At 34.1% G+C, this 16489-nt stretch overlaps 1 non-coding gene across 1 annotated transcript; it reads left to right on the top strand.

Annotated features, from left to right (window-relative positions):
- Nucleotides 1-316: 316 nt before the first annotated feature.
- On the top strand, nucleotides 317-421 carry LOC131161124 (small nucleolar RNA R71). The gene has a single exon (XR_009138283.1). It is a non-coding gene; the product is annotated as a small nucleolar RNA R71 (small nucleolar RNA).
- The last annotated feature ends 16068 nt before the right edge of the window (nucleotides 422-16489 follow it).

The following is a 16489-nucleotide window of genomic DNA, read 5'->3' as shown; positions in this document are numbered from 1 at the left end:
TTTTGCAGCTTTCACTTTCTTTAATTCAATATTCTCTAGTTTCTTAGACAAAACACCAGCAAGAACCTATATATTAGTCTCCTCCTTGATCTCGTATTTACCTCCACCACCAATTGCTCTAAGAGGTTGTGCTGCCATTGGTTCTTGATCATATCGTGTGTTCCATTGTTGGGCACTTTCAGTTAAGTAATCAAAGAATGATAGAACTTGATCTGGTTCCTTGCTGAAGAACTTTCTGTTGCGTATAGTCTGAAAAAGTTGTTTACATTCAAAAGTAAAAGTAGTATAGAAATAATTGGCTAACCTCCAAAATTCGAATCCATGATGTGGACATATATTCATCAGATCTTTGAACGTCTCCTACAAGCATGGAAGGTCTCGTCACCTTTCTACATAAATTGATTGATTTGCTCCTGCGGGTATTGGGTTCTCTGAAAATGAAAGAATTTGTGTAAGAACTCACGCTGCATTTCAGCCCAACTAGTACTAGAATTAGGTCTGAAAAAGTTAAACCATATTTTCGCCTTATTTTTCATTAAAAAAAAAAAAGGGGGGGAGATAAGAGAATCTTAACATACTCATCAGTTCCAGCCCTATTAATGAAAGTGGCACAGACCAACACAAAATCTCTCAAATGTTGATATCGACTTTTAGAGTCCACCCCATGAAATTAGGGTATCACAAACAATATACCATGCTTAATTGTAATGTTCCGTGCATCTTGTGGTAAAACAATGCAAGAAGGTGTAGAAGTATGTGTAAGCTCTAGAAAATTCTGAATTATACGTGGTGCAGCCATAACTCCCTTAAAAATTTCTTCAAAAAGATCACTCAAAACAATTTCATAATCACTTGTAAAAGTAACATGAGAATAATCAGACTTTGTGTTCTGTGTGTCACTACTAGTGTTAAGTAAAATTTTAGACAGTCTATTCAAAAGATTTTTGACCCAAGGCTTCAAACATCAATTCAAACAATAGAAATTCACCAACACAACAGCAAACAAGCATGATCAAATTTTTCAAAATTTTCAAATTTTATTTTATTATTTTTTATTATTATTTTTATTTATATATATTTTTAATTAAAAATAATAATTGAAAAAACACAAATTTTGAAATTAAATCTAGCACTGTCCGATAAAGGCGCCAAAAACTCGACTCACTCTAAAAATGAGCAATTCGGAAGCTATCTCAAGTATAGGAGTTCAATCGTGTAATAATTAGCCTAAGGGCGAGATCGTCTCCTCACACAATGTAGTTTAATGCCAGACTTCATGTAATTCCAAAGAAAATAAGAAAAGAAATTTTTACTAAACACAGTTTAAATTTGGTTTTCTCGGATGTTTGAGATTTTGTGATGAATTTAAACTATAACTAAAAATTTAACATGCATAAAATAAATAAATAAAAATCAGATTTAATACCAAAATAACGAAAGAAACAAACCTTACAATCATTCAACTAAATAAAAGCAAACTATACTAAATAATAAATAACGGTCAACTAAATAAATTTACCAATAAATAAACTTAAACAATATTTAACTCCAACAAGGTCTTTAAAAATACTGACTTTAAAAATAACAATACCCCAATGAAATATTTAGATTCCAACAAAACTTTAAATAAGATAAAGACAAACTGAAATTAAAATAGTAATATTCAAACAAGAATTTAAATGCAAAAGAAAGATTTTTTGTATTTAAAAAAAGAACAATCTAACTTGATAATGAAAATAACTCATTCTAGAATTCATTCCATAAAAAAACAAACTGAATTTAATAATCCTAAACAAATATTAAAGTAATATAAAGAGAGAGATGAGAGATAAAGAGGGAGAGAGAGAGAGAGAGAGAGAGAGAGAGAGAGAGAGAGAGAGAGAGAGAGAATGGGAGATGAGATGCTAGCCGAGAGTTGCAGAGAGTGGGAGTTGCAGCAAGCGGGTGCTCTGGTCCTCCACGGCACTGCTGCTGCTTTTGGGTTCCCCTGCTGTGCTGCCGGGGCTGCTGTGCTGTGGCTGCAAAGGAGGTCTGTAGTGAGGCTGCCGAAATAGATGACTGGTGTGCTGGTATGGTTGGGTAGCAGGTAGTGAGAGGTAAGGCTGGAGGATGTAAGAGAGAAGGAGAAGAAGGCCGGGGTGCTGCGGGGTGTGGGATTGTGTGAGAGAGGAGAGGGAGGGAGAAGCTGCAGCAGTTGCAAGCTATGGTGGAGAGACTACGTGAGAGAAAGACGAGAGACAAGGAGACAAAAGCTGAGATACTGAGAAGGAACCAAGGGGCTGAGAGAATTGAGGGAGACGAGAGAAAAGAGGAGAGCTGAGGGAGACGAGAGGGAAGAGGAGAGGGTGAGGTGCTGGAAAAAAAAAAAAAAAAACACACACACACAAGAACAAGACCCAAAAAAAAAAAAAGCTTTTTAAAACCCCGTACCCAGCAACTCTAAAGCTGCCCCAAGGAAGACTCCAGCGCCCCCTCTCCTTCTCTTGCCCGGCCGGGTCACATCATGGCCTGGCCCTATTTATTTATTTTTCACTTTTGTTCTCAACGCACAGTCACGGCAGCCCAGCCCACTCATGCACGCACGCCTCACAAAGCCCAGCTCTCTTTGTATTACTAGCCCACAATCTCCCCTTTATTCTTGGACGTATTCAACTGCCCCACAGCGCCAAGCCCAACTCTCACGTTTTTTTTCAAGACCCAAGACTTCAACGCATGCTTGACTTTCTCACGTGCATGCTAGCTGCTCCTAACAAAGCTTATTTACATGGTGCCAATGCACTCTCACGGCGCGTTCACATGCATTGCTTTCATGTGAACTTTAATTTTGACTTCAATTCTCGCAAATTATCTTACAATATTAAAACATGAATATCTATAAATTTACAACAAAAATAGAATAATTATCTAAAAATTATCGAATGAGCTCAATGTTACCATATTAGATATAATTAGGCATTTAACTAAAATTATATTCTTTAACGCATGGTTTTAAACACATATAATTACGCAACTTTGACGCGTAATCACATAGTTACAAGAAGGGTTTAAGGTGTTACCTTTTCGTACCCAAACCTTTTTAGGTTTTTTTATTTCAGATTTATTTTCTATTTTGACTTTCCATACTTTCTTGATTTGAACATTTTTCCTTTTGAATGGACATTCAAATTTTATGTATCTCTTTTTCTTACACAAGAAGCAAGTAGTATGTTCATAAGCATTTGTGGAAGATGTGCTTGCATAGTATTTTGATTCATTTACAAAGTATCCCATATAGAGGTTCTTTTTCTTCCTGTTTTCAATTCCATTATATCCAATTTCTTCTTTATCTAATGACATTCTTTGAATTCCAATAAGTTTTTCAAAGTTTTCCTTTCCTTTTATAAAAGTGTAGATGATTTTATCTTTATCTTCTATTTTACTTTTAAGGTAACTTATTTCTAACTCTTTCTTACCTTCATAATTTACTTGTAACTTTACCAAATCTTGAGACATCTTGTTCATTTTGTTCATGAGATCATCAATGTGTGAGTCCTTTTCATTTTCAACTAGTTTTGAAGTCTCTAGTTAATTTTTGAGTATTACATTTTTTTCTTTCAAGGCTAAGTTTCTTTTGGTTACTCTTATGAACCTTTTAATGAAAGAAAATATTTCATCTTGAATTTCTTTATATGAAGGCATGCTATCACATAAGTCATTACAAGATTCATTACTAGATTCTTCAGATGAATTAGAGTAGTAATTTACCTCAGCATTTTTAGCCATGAAGCGGATGTTTGCTTCTTCTTGATCACTTGATTCGTCCTCTGATTCGTTTGAGCTTATGTCATCTCACGTAGTGGCTTTCATTGCATTTTTTTTCTTTTTCTTTTTCTTGTCTTTCTTGAGTTATGGATAATTAGGTTTAATATGCCCGTCCTTTTTGCAATTATAACATATAAGAGGTTCGCTTTTAATTTCCTTCTTGCTTGTTTCTCCTTTATCAGCTTTTGAGCCTTTGAATTTTCGGGTAAGTTTCGTATTTTTTTTTAAGAATTTTCCAAGTCTCCTAGTAATCAAGGCTATATCATCATTGTCCAATTCGTTGTCTTCTTCTTCTCCACTAGAACTTTCTTTAACAACCTTAAAAGCTATTGATTTATTGTGTTTGTTACATTCTAAATTTCTTTCCTTAATTGTCATTTCGTATGTGAAAAGAGATCCTATTATCTCACCTAGAGAGGTATTTTTCAAATTTCTTCCTTCCATTATTACAGTGGCCTCAGGTTCCCAAATAGGTGGGAGTATTCTAAGTATTTTTCAAATCATCTCATAAGTAGTGTAGTTTTTCCCTTATGTGTTTAGAGAGTTTATAATGTGGGTAAACCTAGTGTACATACTAGTGATGGTCTCATCATGGTTCATCTTAAATACTTTATGCTCGCTAGTGAGCATATCATTTCTACTATCTTTTACATCAACAATTCCTTCATAAGTTACTTCAAGTTTATCCCAAATTTATTTGGTTGACTTGCATGTCATGACTCTATTAAATTCATTTACATCACGGGTGCAATATAATGCATTCATTGCATTTGAGTTTGTTTGCAGCATCTGTAAATCATTATTAGTCATCTCTTTTTCTTCTTTTGGAATTTCTTTATTGTCTACAGTTTTGGTAAGGACAAGGTCATCATGTGTGACAACTTTCCAAGTTTTCCAATCCATGATTTGCAAATAAATTCTCATTCTTTGTTTCCAAAAGGTGTAGCTAACACCGCAAAAGATGTGTGTTCTAGAGGAGGATTGACCCTCAGCAAAAGGAGATGCACCTAGGTGTGCATAGAGATCTTTATATAGCTTCTTAAGATTTCTTTGCTTACTTTGTATTTAAAGATTCCTTAGTTGAAATTTAATCTCAACAATATATATACTTTCATCAAGTTATCAATAATCACAATACTATTGATGATCAATTAAGTTTAATCAACATTCAATCTCAAGTTTAAACCTTTGATGTTAATGTTCAGCCGATTAAATTTCAAAACTCATATTATAATGATTTATAAATAAAACTCAGATTTTAAATTCAAAACTCAGATTTTATTCCTTTACTTCAATTAATGAAATATAAGTTTCAGATATTTGATTTTTGAAAAAATTTACGTTTAAGAAACCTTGCAGCTATTTTGATATTCAAAAATCAGAATTTTGATGATTTTATCAAACCAAACAATTAACTAATATATGCTGAATTTAATATGCTTCATAATCTAAATTCAAGCACTTTCAAAACGTTTAGCAAGCTATAACGATTATACACTATTGACTTTTTGAGTTTATCTCCTATTTTGATTATAACAAACCATAGTATCTCATCTGTGTGTTAAGTGCATAAACAAGTTTTTTTTTTTCTAAGCATGGATGACAAATGAGAAATAGAAGCCGAGAAGCAATTAAAGGAGCACATCTTTTGGCGCATTTTATGAAATTGCAGAGGAGCAAAGCAAGAAGTTTTCATTTATTTTAAGTTGTATTTTTATATTTATCATTTGGATTTGTAATAATAATCCAAGGATAGTAATAATTAATGCATGACATGCATGGTAGGAACTATAAGCTCAAAGACCATTGAATGGCCTTAGGGATCAGCTTCAGTCAATTGATACCGTATTTTTGGGCTTAGTTTAAAATCCAAGGCCATAGACTAACCTTAGGTCCTGAAGCACCTCATAAAAAATCCCCTATAACTCAGAAGTTATAATTATGTGAATAAGGGTGACTTAAAATAAAAATCAGAACTTAAAATGACCAATCAAAGGGCCTCGGTCAATCGAACCAGTCTATTTATACTATATTGGTCAATCGAACCACTGTTGGCTGAGAAGATTAAGTCTCAGTCAACTGAACATGTGCAGTATAAATGATACGGTCGACCGAACCGTAGGGAAGTCAACATTTTGACTTTGTACAGTCGATCGTCCATGTTTGAACACAGTGTCCTAGTCGACCGAACCACCACATGCCTGACACCAAGTATACTCGGCCAACCAAATTTTTAGTTCTTTTTGGCCATGGTCGACTAAACTGTTTGATTACCTAATCAAACTCTTTGTTGGTTAACCGAACCACAAACGGTTCAAAATTGCCCGAATACAGTCGACCATATTCTCTGTTGAAAAATTCCACAATCGACCAAAGCTCATAAAGTGGTCAATCGAACCCTTAGTACAGTTGGCCTGAGGTAGGTCTTTTCCACCCCGTTAAGGAGAGGTTGTAAAGGTTGAGGTCAGCCCTGGTAATTTTACCGGGTTGTAACCAGTGTCACTCCACCTGTTAAGTGAGCAATGGTGGTAATCCTCGAGCTTGCGAGCTAGAGGAGGGGACGTAGGCAGTATTGGCTGAACCTTGATTTCATATCGTGTGTTGATCTCTTCCTTGCTCACTTTATTTTCCACACTTTGAATTCAGTTCATGTATGTTTAATTATATATTGTTTTGAATGTTCTCACATACATGCTTTGAATACTGTGAGTACTGGAATCCATTAAGAAATACCCCAAGTTGTGAAATACTTCTAATATCTAGTTACACCTAGGAAGAATTTTAAAATTTCAATTCACCCCCCCTCTTGTGAATACACCAATTCCAACAATTGGTATCAAAGCCTCGTTGCATAGACTTAAACATTTTTGCTAAAGATTGAGATGACTCATATTGGTGTATCCCTATTTGGAGAGAGACGATCACCTTCCAGTCCTTCATTATTTTGTGGTGTTGATTACACCGCCTGAAAACTTATAATGAGTGTATTTATAAATTCTATGACCTGGAAGGCTAGATAGGTTATTAATAAAGGAATTTGTATGCTAGTAGAAAATGATATTAATTTGATGCATGCAAATTCACTTTCCATTGATCTACTGTTTTGCACTTTAGATACTAATTTTTTTCTTGAGATTATGGCATGAACAAGTGCAAAGGATATCTTGGATGAACTTGAAAAGAAAAATGGAAAATCCCAAGAGGATGAGACCACCACTCAGGAAGTGGTAAATGATAGTGTAGTTGCACTAATAGACAAAGAGGTATATGGTCCTTACTCAGCCTCTATAAATGATTCTTATGCTGAATTTTGTGATATATTACATGATAAATCATCTATTGGAAATCATGAGAGTTCTATTGAGAATGCATGCGATGATTCTTGTGCTAAATGTTGTAATTTGAATCTTGTGATGATATTGTTAACAAAGCATGCAATGATTCATGTTTCATTTATTTTGATATATCTCATAATGAAAAATCTATTGAATTTTTTTGTTGAAAGCATGCTTTCCTCTGTAGAACTAGAAAATGCCTCATTTAAAATGCATAAGTTTCTAGTTTAGGTGTCTAAGTAGAAAAATATTTTTAAGAACGAAAGTAAGAAACTGATAATACAGTTTGAAAAATTTAAAGAATATCATGTTGTCTTAGAAAATAAAAAGATCGAGAAGATGTTGAAAATTGTCTTCTTGGAAGGAAGTGAAAAGAAGATTCACAATAAACCCTTGGAATCAAAAAGAAAAATCACTTTAGAAAGGGTTCATGTAGAAACCCGAAGAATTGTAATAATTAAATAATGAAAGAAATGAGAGAAAAGGAATTTTAAAAGGGGTTTCAGTAGGGTCTTGTTGATGAGTGCAAAGTGCTCATCAATGAGTAGGTCTCTTGGACTTGTCAATAGGGACATGTGTCTTGTCGATGAGAAATTACCGGGAGGGCTATTTGCAAGGCTTGAAACTCTTCGACAAGGAGTAAGTATTCATCAACGAACTCTCTTCATGGACTCATCAATGAGATGACGTGTCTCGTTGACAAATATGAATTTTATAAATATGCCAACTCTAGATTTTATGCGAGGAAATATTCAAAACCCTCTCTTTCTCTCTCTCTCTCTCTCTCTCTCTCTCTCTCTCCCCCCCCCTATGTCTCTCTCACCTTCTTTTTTCGATTTCGGCTCCATTCTTCGCCAGTTTGATGATCGGAAGCCGCCACGCTACTCCTGGGAAGATTCTCTTTAAGTCTGCTGGAGTATTTCTTTCGTTAGGCTAACTTGGGCACCATCCCAAAATCTAGGTAAGTTATTTTAGGCTTCATAAGTTATTTGGTGTTGTTGGGCTAGGGAAAATGCTTTAGATAGTATTATACTGAAGTTTTGTTGGGGAAAATGCAATTTCAGGGTTTTGAGTTGGGGAACACACGAGTGTAAATTTGGAGTATTTTGTGGGCTTTACAGTGAGTTAGGTAATGAGGATAAATTAAGTCATCTTTTTCATGAAATTATTTATTATTATAAACCATTTATTTTTAGGAAAATATGTATGATTTAGAATTATGTTTGGAATTACTGTTGTTGAACAGGTAAATTATTTAAGCATGTTTAACATGGAAATATGATTTCATAATTAATTATGAGTTTATAAGGTTATTTCATGAAATTATGCTATATTGAAATATTATGAGTTTTCCCTGATAAGTATGTTATTGAAGTTTTTAGGAAAACCCTAAAAATAGTACAGGAAATATGTTTTAAAGATTATGTTAAATAATGTAAGAATTTATGATTATCACGTTATGAATTATGCCTACGAAAATGACGTGATTTTACGTTACAAATTATGTCGGCGCTAATGCTGTGATTATGTATGATATGTAAGAAATCATGAAATATGTTTATGTCATATATTATTCTGAATTATGAAACAACTATGTTTTAATATGGAATGTATTATATGTTATCAAAACCTGGATAACTTAGTTCAGTTTTATGAAGCACGATATCGTAGCTATATGTTTACGATTATGAATTTAGTGCTACAACACATCTTATATAGAGTGTGAGAGATGACAGTCGATGTGGCTTTATGGGAGTGTCGTAGTTCCCCTGGTAGTCTGGCACAAGTGGAACATTCCCATCGTACTTACAGACCTATGTTTAACTTAACATAGTCGACTAGCTATTATTAGGTCTCGCCTTTGGGCTGCACAACCCTGTCCTATAGGGGATAAGACATGGCGACACACTAACTATCTATCTTGGGTAATAATTCAAGTACGATATGATTATATAAGATGATTTCTCAGTACAGAAATTTAGTACATTACGCTATATTATGATAAATCATGTTTTATTCAGATATGATACAACTTTTTATACCAGTTATGAATTATGTACTATTTGCATGTATATCACGAAAAATACTCATGTTGCCACACACTGATATTATTTTATCTCCCTTACCGAGAGATGTCTCAGCCCAGCATTACAAACATTTTAGGAAATCCAGCTAGGTGACTAGATAGAGCCCTGCAGCAGTAGAAGTGGATTAAGCTACCCTATTTATAGGGTAAGTGGACGAGTTAGGGTAGGATGGATTTTTGGGTTATGACCCTAGGATACATTGTGGTCTTTTGGGATGTATATATATGCTTATGACAGATTATTAGAACTTTAGTACAATTTTTGGTATTTGTGGCACGTATATGATTTTATGTTTCCCGCTGCTTAGGTATCAGAGTTTTATGACAGATATATCCCTAGTACCCATGGGTCTAGGTTGACCATGACTATGACAGTTTAGCTGGATATTATGTATGTTATTATGTGGAAAAAAATATTTATATATATGGAAATTAAGCAGGTCGTTACAATTCAGGCTTGATTCATAATGCCCATAGTCATTCAACTACCTCATCAAGTGAAAATAGGATATGTAAGCAAAATTATTCACATGCATATAATACTTGCTTATATTACAAAAAGAAAGGGCACATCAAATCTTCTTGTAAATGTAGAAGTTCCAGAGGCTTAAATAAGAAAATGATGTGGGTAATCCTCAAGGCAAACCTCTCAAAACCAAAAGATGAATGGATTCAGATTTAAATTACATATTCATTTAATCCATCTTTAAATCTTAGGGTTAGGGGTTATGATGTCTGAAAGGCCTGAGAAGTGGTTACTGCCTAAAGCTAAAATTCTAGAATCTTAAAATACTGAGTTGAAAAACATAAATCATATATTGAATAAATTATCAGAAGCATGGCAAAGAAAATCCACATCCAAATGGACAAGGCGCATGTGCCTAGTAAATAAATCCTTTCTTACTTAAATTATAAATCTTTAATTAAGCATACTCTGTCCATTAATCAAATGTGAGCTTTAGGGATCCGTATCATGATATATATTATTTTTCCCCAAACTCACTTTGAACATAAAGCCCAAAATAAAAAATATAACAGTCATCACACAAGTGATAAGCACTGATCATAAAAAATTCCCATTTTATAAGTGCTTATTAAAAGAGATCCTTCCTGAATCAAATTGAAGCATCCTTTGAGGAATTAAATTTTTATTATCGTATCACACTCATTATATTCGTTTGATATCGATTTTATTGAGAGTTATCTGGAAAGTTCCCTTGTCATTCAATTCATAAGTCTTTAGTGGGAATACTCTCTAGAGCTTGCGAGTCTTGCGTCATTGTTGCAAGTATTTAGAGGCTTGTTTTTGTGCTTTTGTACAACCCTTTTCAAACAATCTTGATTTCAAATATCTCCTGTACTTTATGCTTGATATTTGTTCTAGAGATATTTGAGTGTGCATTTGTGATCTTTAACGTTATTGCTTGTGATTGATATACACATTTTAACTCAAACACATATTCATACCATATTGACACATAGACTGTTATTATTTTATATAACTAAGAGTTGACATTTAGACTTCACTGAGCTTATACTTTCATATCATACTAAAGTGCATTAGCTATTGTTTGTGCATACCGGTACAAATCTGCTTGAGTTAGAAGCATCTTTATTTGTACGCGATTTTATATTCATTATTGTAATTTAGGCGTGGCCTGAGGTGGGCCTTCTCTGCCGCATTAAGGGGAGGTTGTAAAGGTTAGGGTCAGCGCTAGTAATTTGTCATAGTTGTAACTGGTGTCGCTCCACCCATTAAGTGAACAATAGTGGTAATCCTCGGGCTTGCGAGCTAGAGGTGGGGATGTAAGCAATATGGGTCGAACCCCAATATCATATTGTGTGTTGATCTCTCCCTTGCGTACTTTATTTTTTGCACTTTGAAATCAGTTCATGTATGTTTAATTATACATTGTTTTGATTGTTCTCACATATATGCTTTGAATACTGTGAGTATTGGAATCCATTTAGAAAGACCCTAGACTGTGAAATAGTGTTAATATCTGGTTAAACTTAGGAAGAAGTTTAAAATTTCAATTCACCCCCCTTGCGAATGCATCAATTACAACAATTAGTATCAGAGCCTCGTTTCATAGACTTAAACATTTTTGCTAAAGATCGAGATAGCTCACATTGGTGTATCTCCATTCGGAGAGGGACGATCACCTTCCAGTCCTCCATTATTTGGTGGTGTTGATTATACCTCCTAGAAACTTAGAATGAGCATATTTATAAAATCTATGAACTGGAGGGCCTGGCAGGTGATTAATAAAGGAATTTTGTATGCCAGCAAAAAATGATATTAATTTGATGCATGCAAATTCACATGCCATGGATCTACTATTTTGTGCTTTAGATACTAATACTTTTATTGAGATTATGGCATGTACAAGTACAAAGGATATCTGGGACGAACTCGAAAGGTAATATAGAGAATCCTAGGAGAATGAGACCACCACTCAGGAAGTGGTAAATGATAGGGTAGTTGCACTAACAGACAAAGAGGTATATGATACTTAGCCCCTATAAATGATTCTTATGCTGGATTATGTGATATATTACATAATGACTCATCTATTGAAAATCATGACAGTTGTATTGAGAATGCATGTGATGTTTCTTGTGCTGATTGTTGTAATACATTATTTATTGAATATTGTGATGATATTGTTAACAAAGCATGCAATGATTAATGTGTCATTTATTTTTATATATCTTATAATGAATCATCTATTGAATTTACTGTTGAAAGCATGCCTTCCTCTGTAGAACTAGAAAAGACCTCACTTAAAATACACAAGTTTCTAGTTTGGGTGTCTAAGCAGAGAAATCTTTTTAAGAACGGAAATAAGAAACTGACAATGCAGTTCGAGAAATTAAAAGAATATCATGTTGTCTTAGAAAAGAAAAAGATTGAGAAGATGTTGAAGTTGTCTGCTTGGAAGGAAGTGAAAAGAAGATTCATAATAAACCCTTAGGAATCAAAAAGAAAAATCATTTTAAAAAGGGTTCAGGCTTGATTCATAATGCCCATAGTCATTCAACTGCCTCATCAAATGAAAATAGGAGATGTAGGCAAAATTCTTCACATGCATATATTACTTGCTTATATTACAAAAAGAAATAGCACATCAAATCTTCTTGTAAATGTAGAAGTGTTGGAGGCTTAAATAAGAAAATGATGTGGGTAATCCTAAAGGCAAACCTCTCAGAACCAAAAGATGAATGGATTCATATTTAAATTACATATGCATTTAATACATCTTTAAATCTTAGGGTTTGGGGTTATGATGTCTGAAAGGCTTGGGAAGTGGTTTGTGCCTAAAGCTGAAATTCTAGAACCTTAAAATAATGAGATGAAAAACATAAATCATATCTTGAATATATTCTCAGAAGCATGGCAAAGAAAATCAACTTCCAAATGGACAGGGCACATTTGCCTAGTAAATATGTCCTATTGCTTAACTTTCACTTAATTATAAATCTTTATTTAAGCATACTCTGTCCACTAATCAAATGTGAGCTTTAGGGATCCGTATCATGATATATGTTATTTTTCCCCATACTCACTTTGAACATAAAGTCCAAAGTCAAAAATATAACATTCATCAAACAAGTGATAAGCATTGATCATAAAAAATTCCCATTCTATAAGTGCTTATTAAAAGAGATCCTTCCTGAATCAAATTGAGGCATCCTATGAGGGATTAAAGTTTTATCATTGAATCAAAACATTCCCTTTGAACCCTAAATATAAACATCATCAATTTTGATTCACCATCTTCTCCATAAGAAATCCTTTCCATACCACGATCACATTAGGTAGAGAATCCATTGAATTGTATCCTTGCCACAAATCGTGATTATATCTAAAGGATACTTTCCAATCACCAAAGATCTATAGTCAAAATAATCATATACTCCATATTGCTCTTTGCTAAAACTAGTTAGGCCATATTGTTTGGCCTACTCATTATGCATAACGCCCTGCTTCATCAAAATACTCTTATGAACATAGTAGAAATTTAATTCTTAAGAGTATTCAATTTTCCTACAAGCTCTCAAACTTTAAGTTATATCCCTAAGAGTTTCATTCCCTTAGAGATGAGTTGAATTGCTTAGTTGGTTGCACTAGGTCTTAAATTTAAGGAGACCTGTGCACATGCAGTTTAAATCGAAAGCCATTCTGAACTCGTGCCTCTCATATGTATTGAGATTCATAAGAAAAGAGGCAAGGAAGGCTTATGACCTTGAAAAATACTATTTGTGACTCTTTAGTCCGATAAGCCTAAAGCATTCATTGACAAGTCTAAATCACTGAAAATCTTATAACTCTAGGCTAAAGATCTTGAAAAAGAAAAAGGCATAAAATGAGTTGAGTGCATAATTCAGGGGGTGCTTTTATTCTTCATGGTTATATAAACTAAAATGCTCTCTTGATATCATACCTTTTACGCTCATATCCCTTTATGATATCAACATTGTAGACTACTATCCACAATGTACTAAATGATTAAATTTCCTTGATAGATGGTTTTTTATTTTTATTTTTGAATTGTTGATTGGTACTTGATTGCATGCTTGTATTGAGAGTCTCCTACAAGGCGGATGCAATGGATGTGAATTGCATGCTAATAGTAGAATTTAGGTTGTTGCATGCTTTGTATGATCTATTTTGATGAAAACAACCTGTTGATCCTATGGGTCATACCCTATTTTGATTATGACAAATATTCAGGTATTTAATGTCTGTTGAGTTGATGTCCAAGTTTATCTTGGCAATATTATGATGGCACTCAGAGACCCAGAGGAAAATGAAGACCCTAGTTGAATATTCATTGTTGTAATTTATATTAAGTTTAATTTGGGTATGTAATATTTAAATAGGAATGGTCTGTAATAATCGGTGCATATCGTGCATGTAGAACTTATAAACTCAAGACCATAGACTGACTTTACGACTCACAAATCTGCATGAAAAAGTTCCCTATTGTATTAAAAATAAACATCATATAAATAGGGTTAAGGTATAAGAGGCTTAGAACCGAAATGCATTAAAAATGCATGTTCGGTCAACCATACCTCACAAGTACAAATATGTCGGTCGACCGAACTAGTGACTGGGTCAATAGTTTGACCACTGCCCAGTCAACCGAGCCATGGCCAGTTCATTCTACCCGATCGACCGAACTCCCTCCAAGTCAACCATTTGACCATACGGTCGACCAAGCCCAAATCTTAAGCCAACCACCTAGCCGACCGAGTTCCCACGTGTCTCTGGCCAACGGTCTGGTTGACCAAACTACTTAGCTCAAAACCCCATGGTCGACCAAACCACGCGGAAAAGAAAAATTGCCTTAGAACCCTGTTGATCGGTCGACCGAACTTCTAGTTCAAATCTCACTCGGTCGACCTTGTACACTCGGTCAACTGAACCTCACCTTCGGTCAACCGACACTCTCGGGTTGCTTTATTATTTTTTGCATGGTTAAAATATTTAAACAGGGTTAATTGGGTTAAAATGGTTTAAAACAATACTAATAATCCCCTATATGTTCCCAACAACTATAATTCTTCCCATTTCCATATATTGCCTTTCATTTGCAAAATTAAGTAGTGATTAGGGTTTTAGATTAACAAAAAATTCTTCGAAAATTTTATTGGCAAAATCTTCCTTACTTCCATATTCTTCACACTCAATGCCATATACTTTTCCATTGATCATTCTATTGCAAAACCCATTTGAGAGAGAGTATTTTGAGTTTTTCCATATAGTTCCTACATGCTTATACTTTCATAAAAGTGCATTGATTTTTTATTTTAGTGAGAGTAAGCCTAGAGGTGTTCCCAGTGATTTAATTCATAAATTCATTTGTGCGAAACCTTCTTAAGCTTGTGAGTCTTTGCATTCTCTTAGCAAGACTCAAAAGCTTGTCTTGTATTGTGAAGAAAAATATTTTTGACAAAGCTTGTTTTTCAAAAGTATCTCTTGTGCTTGAGCTTTTGAAAATCTTGTTTGAGATATTTGATTTTCATATTGAAGATTAAGCAAGGATGTCTCCAATGATTTAATTTGATAAATCTTGTGTGGAAAAATCCTATAACTAAGTGGGTCTTTGCATTGCTATTGCAAGACTTATTTGGAATTGTATTTTGTGTGTGCAAAAATATTTTTACTAGATTATTTTTATCTCCTTGTGCTTAAATATTGAGAAAGTATTGTTTAGAGATATTTAGAATACCTTTGGTAGTAATCTTTGAAATCCTAAACTTGTGATTAAGATATAGTGATACATAGTTTCAAAGATAGTTCTAGAATAACTATTGTGCTTGATTAGACAAAGTCATTATCTTGAGTGTTGATTGCACACATAGAGCATCGAGCTTATACTTAATACATCATTGAGATGCATTGATTAAATTTGAGCTTATTGGTACATATCAGCTTAGTGTAAGAAACATTTCTTTGTACACAAAATTTTATATATATTGGTTATATTTTAGGCACAGCCCTGAAGAGGGAGACTTGTCCTGATAAATAGTCTCGGACTGGCTTAGACCCAGCTACGTGCACCATCCTGGTAACGCGTGTTTGTTGAGGTCAGCCCCTTGAATTGACCTGGTTGTAACCGGTGTCGCTCAACCCGTTAAGTGAGCATTAGTAGAATCATCGGGCTTGTGAGTTAGAGGTGGGGACATAGGCATAGTTGGCCCCCCAATAATATATCGTGTGTGCTCTGTTTATATTTTTACAATTTATATTTCCATACATGTATGTTATGATTACGCATCAAAACTGCGTAATTGGGCACTTTAACCCGGTCTTTACGGCGTATAATTTTAATTAATGTAAAAATTTGTTCAATATTTTAATAAAGTGTTGAAATTATCATTCTTGAGTTTTATTGTGTAATTTACGAGTTTTTGATAATTTTTTATCACAGGAAAAATCTTGGGAACCAAAACCGACACCTGTTCCTAATACATGCATAACTTTTTCGTTCGAGCTCCAATCGAGATGATTCAAATTTATGGAGAAAGAGGAAAGGATTATATATAACTTTTGTGTTTTAAGTTTTGCAAGAAACTGGCTTTAGAAGGCTCAAATTTGGCGGTGAATAGAAAATAAAAAAATGAGAAAAAAGAAAAGAAAAGAAAAACAAATATGTATTAATTGATGATGTGACCTGGCCATACAGGCCGGGTCAGATCCATTTTGGCCAGGTCGGGTTAAGTACATCCGAGTAGGGCAGAAAACACTCTTCCT

This window comes from Malania oleifera, chromosome 7 (genome assembly GCF_029873635.1).
Source record: "Malania oleifera isolate guangnan ecotype guangnan chromosome 7, ASM2987363v1, whole genome shotgun sequence".
In the NCBI taxonomy this organism is placed as follows: domain Eukaryota; kingdom Viridiplantae; phylum Streptophyta; class Magnoliopsida; order Santalales; family Ximeniaceae; genus Malania; species Malania oleifera.
This window is presented reverse-complemented; position numbering and strand designations above follow the sequence as displayed.